The sequence below is a fragment of the Accipiter gentilis genome, chromosome Z, assembly GCF_929443795.1.
Source record: "Accipiter gentilis chromosome Z, bAccGen1.1, whole genome shotgun sequence".
In the NCBI taxonomy this organism is placed as follows: Eukaryota; Metazoa; Chordata; class Aves; order Accipitriformes; family Accipitridae; genus Astur; species Astur gentilis.
The window spans coordinates 32,504,603-32,514,887 of NC_064919.1; positions in this window are offsets into that span (position 1 = coordinate 32,504,603).

A 10,285-nucleotide genomic window follows, 5' to 3' on the forward strand; every position below is an offset into this window, starting at 1 on the left:
TGGGGGAGAAGGCTGCAGTCTGTTGGGGCAGGATGCTACTCTGAAATGGTTTGCATACCACTACTAGGACATATAATTTGGGAACCCCTGAACTACAGAAAGAGGGAGATAGAGGGGTTCTGGATTCTTAGATCTAACAATTAAATGGACAAATATTTTGCCTCTGCCTTGAACACTACCAGTCAAATGAGTGTCACTCTCTAGCATGCCATTTTTGTCCTTGGCAACATTTTGAAAGTATTTCAATTTTTAGGACTCAGCAAGATTAAAAAAAGTATGGGCCAAAGAGTCAGACCATCCTAGGAATTTTGCAGGGTTGGTGGGCAGGTAAGCAGGAGTCAGGATTCCAGCAATGCCTTCAAACCATTTAAATGAACAATTGCCCCTTCTAAGAGGAAGAAGGGTTGGCCAGAGCATCAGAATTATTTTTTTTTTTCCTGAGCTCAGGCAAGAGGTAGAAATCACACCAGCTCCACATTTCACAGACAAGAAACTGGGTCCAAATTATCTTGTAAGTCAGAAAATGCTTCATTCTATGAAGAATGAGGGGAAAACAGAAAACAGGTGACTACCACAAGGGAATACTATATATCAACCATCCCACCTACCACCCAGTCAACCAAGAAAACTAAACAGAAGTGAAGGATGAAAAGATAATAAAAGTTGCTTTTCAAAGTACTAAATACAGTTTAGTTATGGTAGTCTGATTTTCAAGCTGGCACCATTTTACCTCCTTTTTATATCTGCCCAACTCTTTATTTAACAGTATTACTTCAGACATTTAAATACATAACAAAAAAATAACAGTTCTGTTCTATATCTAGGAGACAAGGCTGGCTCAAGGTTATGTATAACCATACAAAAGTTTTAAAAAATTGTTGTTCTCCTAACAAAGGGCTTTAATGGTACTAAACCTTGGTGCCTACTCACAACCTATGGGAACAGTACACATTGCCCACTTTCTGAACAGCTTCCTAGTTTAGGTCAGTACGGTTAATACCTGCAGACCAGAAGCAAATGGGCATGTCGGCTGGCCATCCTTGGTAAGGGAGAAATAATTTCTGGTGCAGAAGCAGGGTTGAAGCTGGAAGGCAGGGCTGGCCACCATTTTATCTGCATACACTCACAGCCATCCATCTCCGTATTTGCCACCCCTTGCAGAACCTTGCCCTCAGCAGAACCATCTATGCTGTCTGCTTGTTCATGTCAGCCCTGCAGGAAGATATATTACTCAAGGCAACAAAAATCATGGTGGGTTTTATATTTAAATTATTAAGTAGTTGTACATTTTCTGTCTGCACCACTGGAAAAATAAGAACTCACACCAAAGTCATGGACAGGTTTCCTACAATCCACTCCCTGAACTCAAATAGACAATATTATAAACCAGGCCAACCACTTTGTCAAGTAATGCACACCTCAAAACCAACGCCATGCTTACTTTTCCTCAAGAAGTTTATTTCAAACATTTTTCTTCTTTCTTCCTTGCTCTTCCTTATTTTCCTCATACTTAAATTCTGCTTTGTGAGAGGTTTGCACACCACACTATGTTTTCATCAGGACACATACAATGACTTGAAACTAAGGAAAATTTATGTTTGTTTAATACTTTGATTGCAGCCAGAGCTTTGGTAAGTTCTGCTTGCCACTGCACCAACATGTAGTATATCCAACAGTTCCTCAAGGATGCTTCAGCTTCAGCCTCAAAAGCAGTTGTGCAGAGTCGTCACTTGCTGGTCTTTTTGAATGGGAGCACAATTGTCAGTGGACATGTTAGGTCACAGATCAGATGCTAGATAAGTTACCTGCTTCAACATAAAATGCTTTTGAAATATTCTCAGACAGAATACAAGCTGAAGTTTTTCAGCCTCATTGTCTTTTAAGGACAGCTCTGTTTCAATGTGTACATTTCAGGTTGAAAGAACAGGTCTGCTTTTATAAGTTTATGTGTTCCAAGACCCTACATCAGGCTTTGTAGTTCTGCAAATAGAAAAGGGTTTGAGGAGGAAAAGATTATCTTTGGAGGCTGTCGGTGGGCTTCCCTCAGTTTCCTAGGGTTTATTACCCTTAGGACAATGAGACAAATTAAAATAATTTGTAAGACCTCAACTCTGGGTGAGATTTTAGATAATGTAGGAGAACAAAAAAATGCTTCCCCAAATGGTACAGAGACCTAGGGCTGATCATCAAGAGGTGTACCTGCTAATGCATGTCTCCCCAAACCTTCAAGCTACTGAAGAAATATAGCCGGAACCATCCACTGCATACCACAGGCAACCTGGACAAGCTGCCACAGCCACAAGACTTACTGACAATTTATTAGTGACGATGGAGATAAACATCAGTGTTTCCATTGATGGCTGTGAGGACTTCTCTGGGGAAATAACAAATCAGTAAGACAACAAAGGGACAGACCTAACTAGAAGCCATGGGAGAAGGTTGAAGTCCAGCAGAACCAGCTGCTAAACCAAGCAGAAGGTTAGGAGGGATTAGAAACCATGTCCTAAAATGAATTCTGAGCCACCGCCGGGCTCCACTGACAGCCCATGTCTCCAAAGACAGATCTGAAAACTGGAGTCCTGGAAGCTTACATAATAAGGTGGAAGATACTCATATGGCCAAGAGGTATGGAAAAGGCTCACAGGTTATTACATATCAAGGGCTTGGCAACTGCCAAATAAAATACAGAGGATTGTAGCAGAAACTTCATCACCTATGGGTAGGAGAGATCTCAGGTGATATCTTTTCCAGACAAGACACAATTTCCCAGTTCTCCTCCACTGTATCAACCTTCCCTCCCTCCTCCAAAACAGAGTATCAGTTGCCACTTTTTATAGTGTCAACATCATTTTGCCTGGAAAGATGCTATGAGGAGTCATCCCTCCTCCCAGCAGGGCAAGTTAGTTTATGCACTGTTTCATTCCAGCATAGATAAGTCTTGAAGCATTGCCTTATTTATGTCTTGCATTGGCCTGAAAGGACTAGCCAAGCTAACGTGTTTGTAGTACTCACTAAACAGGATTTCAAAGGAGCAAGCTCATTTGGAGGGATGAGCAAACCAAGTTTCTCTTTGCTTAGGACAATTACTGCCCTTATTTCTAATGTGGATGTGCTATGATCACTTTTGCCAAGGAGGCTGAGGTAAAGCTAGGTCTCTTGCCTCACTGATGCTAAAGAACTCCTGAATATATATGTGGTATGGGAATGTATTCATCCATTTCCCTAAGGTAATGCAGCCCAATCATGATCAGGATGAGACTGTCTTCACAGAGTGGTGTCAGCTTGCCCATAACTGCTTTCTACAGATAGAGCAGTCAGCATCAAGCAGGATTGCTGATAGACATCACCTCCTGTAGCGGCTAGGAGAAGCTGCTTGTGATGCCTTTTCCCTTGTGCTTGGCTGTTAGTGTCTAAGGGCACAATAAGGCAGCCACTTACCCAGGGGAGCAGGAGGAAGCTAAACAATAGGTGTGAGCATGGGATTATAGTGAGTGGGGATAGTGTAGGGGAATTTTGTTACATCAAAGAAGGTAGAATGGATGTTAAGGTCAAGTTCAAACCAGATTTCAGAAGTTGGCTGGTTCCTGGATTTGCTAGGGCAGAGAACTAACAGTGCAAGACAGGCTGAGCATGGATATACCCACATGGTTAGAGTTGCAGTGCCATGTCAGGATGGGACAGTGACAGCATCCCAAAAACAAAAAGCAAATCAGCATTCAAGTAGTGAAGTACCAGAAAGTGCTGGGGACAAAGGAGAAAAACATTGAGGAAAGCGTGGAGGACAGCTGTGGTGAAGAAAAAAACAGGAGTGCACAGGGCTGATAGTCTAGTTACAGGAACTGGGCAAGAGAAGATGCCCAGTGAAGAGTGATGTGTGGGTTTGATCTTAGCTGGCTGCCAGGCTCCCACCCAGCTGCTCTCTTACTTCCCCTCACCAACAGAACAGGGTGAGAAAATAAGATGGAAAAGTTCATGCATTAAGATAAGGGCAGGGAATTTGCTTACCAGTTACTATCACAAGCAAAACAGATTCAAATTGGTGAAAACTGTATAAATTTATTGCCAATTATAGAATAGGATGGTAAGAAACAAAGAAAACAGTAAAACACTTTTTCCTCACCCTACCCCTTCTTCTTAGCCTCAACTTCATTCCTTCACTGCCAACTCCTCTACCTCCTCTCACCCCAGCCACACAGAATAACAGGGAATGGGGATTGTGGTTGATGCATAACACTTCCTTTATGCTGTTCCCCTATTCCTCCACACACTGTTCCCCTATTCCAGCATGGGGTTCCTCCCATGGGATAAAGCCTTTCATGAACTGCTCCAACATGGATCCTCTCCACAGGGTACAGTCCTTGAGGAACAGACTGCTCCAGTGTGGGTCTCCCAAGGGCTGCAGCTTTTGCCAGAAAACCTGCTTCTGCATGTGGTCCTTGCCATGGGTCACAGCTTCTCCCAGGAGTCTGCTCTGTTGTGGGCTTTCCACAGGCTGCAGCAGCTTCCTTCAGGGCATCTCCAGCTACTGCAATGTGGGGTCCTCCATGGGCTGGAGGATGGATATCTGCTCCACCATAGTCCTCCTTGGGCTGGTGGGGGACAACCTGCTCTGCCATGACCTTCTCCATGGGCTGCAGACAAATATCTGCTCCAGCATCTGGACCACTCCTCCACCTCCTTCACTGACCTTGGTGTCTGCAGGGCTGTTTCTCACACTTTTTTTTTCCCTTTCCTTCCTTGCCTTTGTGGCCCTTTCTTAAGTACTTCATCCCTGAGGTGCCACCATCTTGACTGAGGGGCTGAGCTGTGCCCTGTGGTAGGTCTGGCACAGAGCAGCAATGGCCTCTCCTCACAAAAGCCCCCCTACAACACCTCTGCTACCAAAACCTTGTCACATAAACCCAATACAAGTGAAAAACCCTACAAGTTGGGTCTGGGTTTCTCCAAGGGGAGATAAGGAACACTTGCTAACCAGAAAGAAGGGAGGAAAGCTGGAGAGAGATCAGGAGTGTACAGGAGCCTCAGCCACTTATGGGGAACAAGAAAGAAGGAAAGAAGTGGCCAAAACCACAGAAGACTAAGGAAGAAGGGGTGAAGAAGCAAACAATAAGGAGTGCAGGGAGGCAGACATGTGGAGGAGTGGCAAATTAATGGACCCACACCTGCAGGGAGTGAGGAGGACCAACCATGAGCAAAGCAATGGGCTGTGTGAGAGGAGGCTGGGACATGCGCACCCTGAGATCTGGTAGGCAAACTAAGCAGGGAAAAAATAAGCACAAATTAATACTAAGGGAGGAAGAATATTGGAGAGGAAGGGGAAAGAGTTAATACAAACGGTTGTGAAAGTCCATAGAAGGGGAGGAAAAGAGAAAGTGAAGGAGACAGCATATGATTTTTGGATGTTTTTTTCTTAAGTTTTACAGAAAATGTAGTACCTATACATAAAAGCTGATTCCCTATTTATCACTTTCAGGTATCCATACTGCACACACACTCCTTTCTTGCATGCAGTTTGAAAGCATTGGTAGGTGAAATGAAATGGATGTTTCCCCTTCTGTTTGGCATGTGACCTGTGACTGAGCCCCAGAGGTACTGTGGCAGTGGCATAAGGTTATGTGCCATGACCTAAAGCCACACGGGTTGTTGGATTTGGATTGCATTTCCAAATTGACACTAGTGTATTGCTTTCTTTTTTACTTCCCAGTGCTGCACTATGGTACAGCTGAAGCTGTGAATTTACATCCAATTTTGAAAGGACATTTCAGCATGTGGGACATCTTCTAAAAGCCAGCCACTATAAAGCTCAGAGATTTCTGGGCTGAGCTTTTCCAGTTTTCTTTGAAACAGCTTTAGTTAAGGAATTGCCAATTGGGGCACTCAGCTAGCCTTTGTCCAGCTCTGTGTACAAAGCCCTGCAATACTTTCAGGCTCGTGACTAAGATAATTTTTTAACAGTAGTTTATACTGGGGAACCTAAGACTTGGATAAACTCTACTAACTGCCTCCTCTTAGTCCCCTTCACACCTGCAGTATCTGTCCTGTTCTGTAACTGCATACTGGGATGTAGAAGAACTATTTGCATCAAAACAAAAAATAGAAATAAATCAACATTCTGAGTGGAAAAAATACAAGTAATTCCTCTGGAGATCTGTAATTGCATATGTAAAAACTATTCTGTAGTGGCCACAATGGTGCACAGGAGGAGAACCTGCCTCCCGCTGTCATGCACTCACTGGATATAACAGGGAAAGTGAAGCCCTGGCTCCTGTACCTCTTCTTCCATGAAGGTTTAGTAAGGACTGCAAGTCTCTCTCTCAAGAGGGCTGCAGTAATATGGTGTCTCCTGAACCAGACACTTGCTGTCACAAACCTTTTGACAACTAGAGACTGAGTTTACTACTTTATTGATGAATTTTTTGGAGATTGGCAAGGGAAAGCAAAGATTTTGGGAAGGCAGAGAAAAGACAGGGACTGTTTATATAAGCCATGTTTCTTAGAAAAGCAAGGATCAAAATGAGTATACTACAGCTTAATGTAAGACATGCAATTTATTTCAATCAGGCATTCCCATAAAGGAGCAAATCTGAATCATGGCTTTGTGGTACACATAGCAGTCATCCACTGATTAACAATCTCCCCCCGGGGCTAATGAGTCAGCCAAATCACCCACACATTATGAAAACTGCAGATAAAATTTAGAAGTGCTGTCATTTTCCTTGAGGAAAAAGCAGTGCTGATTAATGAATCTTGGTCTGCTGAGATCCCCAGTCATGGACAGGAACATATTTATCCCTTCTGTGCACTCTGAAGATGATGTTATTCACCAGTGACTAATGATTTGGGGTGTTTTGAAGAGGTGCAGTACAGAAAGTATTGCATGCTCACTCTAAAAGTCAGGCATCTGGTTTTGGTTTTTTAATACCTTTAGTCCCTTTTAAAATATTTTGGTCTTCAATATTTATTTTTTTTCACAGGAAGAAAAACTAAGTTAGCAACCTACTACCATTCTTAAACCCCATTTTAGGTTCCCTAATGTTTTTGGCTTGAGTGAAAGAGTGCCATGTTTCTCTGAGAACAAAGAGGATTGCTTAGGCTGCTTGAATAAAACCGCAAGCAGTTCTGAATTACAAAGCGTTGTGCTAGCCTGCTTTGAAACCTTGAATTTTTCCCTAACATTTTTCTGCCTTCTTTGTACCTCAAGTGCTAGCTTATTAGCACTGTTTTGATCTTTATGGAGAGTTAGTCCTCACTGTTAACCTGGGGGAAAAACAGGCTGACAATAAAGGACTTTGGAGAAGGTGAGCAGTTAACAGGACTAACACCAATTATATGGCTTCTTTAGCCACCACTCTGTGAAATCAGGTTCAGCCACTAACGTCAACCTAAACAGGTTTGTGAATACAAAGTTTTGTACCTAAATCTCTGCTTAAGACATTTAAATTAAATTTTCATTATATGTAAAGAGAGGTAAATCTTCTCATTTACCTCCAGTCTATTGAAGTGGGCAGTCTGCTCAATGGGCTGTTGCATGGACTGAGGACAGTGTTGGGACCATCCAAGCACAGGACTACAGCTGTTCTAGCCTCCACAGTTAGAGGTGGGCCCCGCAGCAAATTACCACAGGAGAACCTTTCACTTTGGTGGGATGCGGGTGAGGGTGCACTGTGGAGTCCCACTGTGGAGCCCAAATCTCTGGCAAAGAGAATTCTGTTGAGTGCTGCAGGTTAGAATTTAGTGGTTTACTGAAGATAAATCTCTAATGGTTAATCTATACCCATTTATTTAAAGATTCAACTTGGCTTGTATAACACTGGGTAATTCAAAGATTTATTGCATGCTGCAATATACAGTTCCCATATGGGTGCTTTTGTCTTTCCAGAGTTCAGTGTCATTATAGCATTTGCGTACTGAGCAGCCATCCAGCCCTTTGTTAAAATACCCTGTTAGGCCAATAATACCAGCTCAATTACCATATTATCTGAAATACATATAGTGCTCAACTATAGTTTAAAAAGCATAGCAGTAAAAACATTCTGCAAGAGCTAAGAGACCTACGCTTGAGTAAGTGGCCTCAAAATTTCCTCCTTGTTAGCCCCATATCTAACACCAGATGGACACTGAAAACCCTGAAACTCTCCTGAATACAAAATAGTGCATGATTCTCCTTTGAAGAGGAGAAATTCTCACACAAAGATTTTCGGTACATCCTGGTTTAGTAGCATGTGTAGCCTTCAAGTGGTGCAGCATGCAGGAGTTATTGTGCCCTGAAAACAGGAGCTGTGAAGAAACGGCTCTGCAGGGAACAGTAGGGAAAGACAGAAGTTACTTCCACCTGATCTGATCCTTTTGGGTCCCTGGGTTGTAACTTGCACTCTGTGCAGGCAGAAAACATGCATCTTTTGACTTCTTTTCCTCACTGTCTTTCCCTCACTGAAAATCTACTTATGGCCTTCCTAGCGATGCTAAGAAATCCATTTCCACTGTGGGTTTCCAGAGGTACTCCTCTGTCTGTGGTCAGGAGACAGCCTCTCGAGCTGTGCTTCCTCATCTGGGACAGGACCTAGCCCAGAGCTGGGATGTCGCAGCTCTTCCCCATGTTCTTTTCCTCCCACTCACCCCATGAGCCTCCAGTGAGTGGGTTTAAATACTGACAGGGTTCTTGTATTTAGCCACTCTCCCCCAGTATGTAATCCCCATTGACAGAACAGCTCCATCTGTGCCTCATTTCCAAGCACATGGGGGAGGATCTGCAGGCTGCAGAATTATTTCAGTGGCATAGGACTTCCACAAGCTTTTGCAACCCTGAGTGGGCAAGAGTTTGAGGGCATGGAAGGTGCTGTTCCACCTTTCTCTCTTCCCTCATTCCAAGCTAGCCTCAGTATCGAGGAGCAAACTGCAAACACAGGATAAACAAAAGTGCCAGGCTTCTACAAAGCAATGACAGTGATTAAGTGTGATCATGCCAAGAGATTTGTGGATTAGCTTACTGCAGTTCAGATTTAAAAAAGAAAATTGAGAAATGTTTTTGCTTGATGTGAAATGCATGAAAGACTCACAGTGATAGGGTATTTCTATGGTGACCAGTGCAGCACCACATTTAGACTATAGAAATAAGAAATGTTAATGGTGGAGTCCTGGTTCCTGAAGCAGCCTGATCTCTGGGGAAGCTGAGTATACTTTAAAAGGAGCAAGAAGGTGTTTCAAACATATAAAAAAAAACAAACCCAAAAACCCCAAAAACAAAAATACAGAGAGAAAGACTGTCTCAGCCACGTAGAAATTTGGAGCTGAAGTACTGAGGGCTCTTGGACTCCCAAGTACAGCTCTGTGACTACAACACTTTTTTTCCCAGTATTTCTCATGCAACAGGCAGAAAAGAAGAAGAAACAGTGGGCACATTTGTGAAGCTGGATACCAGAGGAATACAAAGGCTGTATTTTCAGCTTCTTATTAGGAAAACATCACAGCTCATATTTTTCAGCATGCACATTGAGTTTATGTTACTAAGGAAGCAAAGGCAAATCATGTGACACAAGGCTCAGACCCAGGAAATAGAAAATAATTCCAAAGTCTATATCTAGATATAAACCACATAATATTTCTTAGAAGAGCTGTCTGTAAAGGGAAACACATTATCCCTTAGCTCTGTGCTGATTTCCTCTGAAGAACCTTCATGTTCTGAGCAAGCCAAGCTTACAGTATTCCCTTTTTTTGACAAACTGAATACATATACTCATGTTAGATCTCAGCTCTGTCCCTTTCCTTGCTTTTTTTTCTCAAGTAACACCTTCTTCTTGTCCCATTTTTCTCCCTGGGGTAGACCATTAGCCCTTTCTACTTGCTGGTACCTGGTGCTGCCACTACGGTTTCTGCCATCAACTTTTCTCACCCCTCCCCAGTAGACAAGGCATCATCTAGGTTTATTTATAGAGTTCCCAGACGCCCTTTCCTCCTGTAAGGCTTTCTTAAAGCTTTATACCTAGATGAATCCCACCTTATTTGCCGGGCTGTAACATGACATGTTAAAAGTCTCTTTTTTAAAACTAATGACTTTTCAGATCAGGATAAATTCAGGGTTCATAGTTTGATGGAGAAGAGGCAGTAGAAATATATTTGATGACCTGAGGCCAAGGTGGTTGTCACCAGTACTACAGCTTCAGAGCAAAGAAGCCTCACAACAAATTATCTCCTCTTGCCTATATTTACTTGTTCTCCAAGGAGTAGATTCAGCCAGCACACTGAGTACTACCCCTGTTAGTTCTGGAACATCAACATGTTGCAGAGG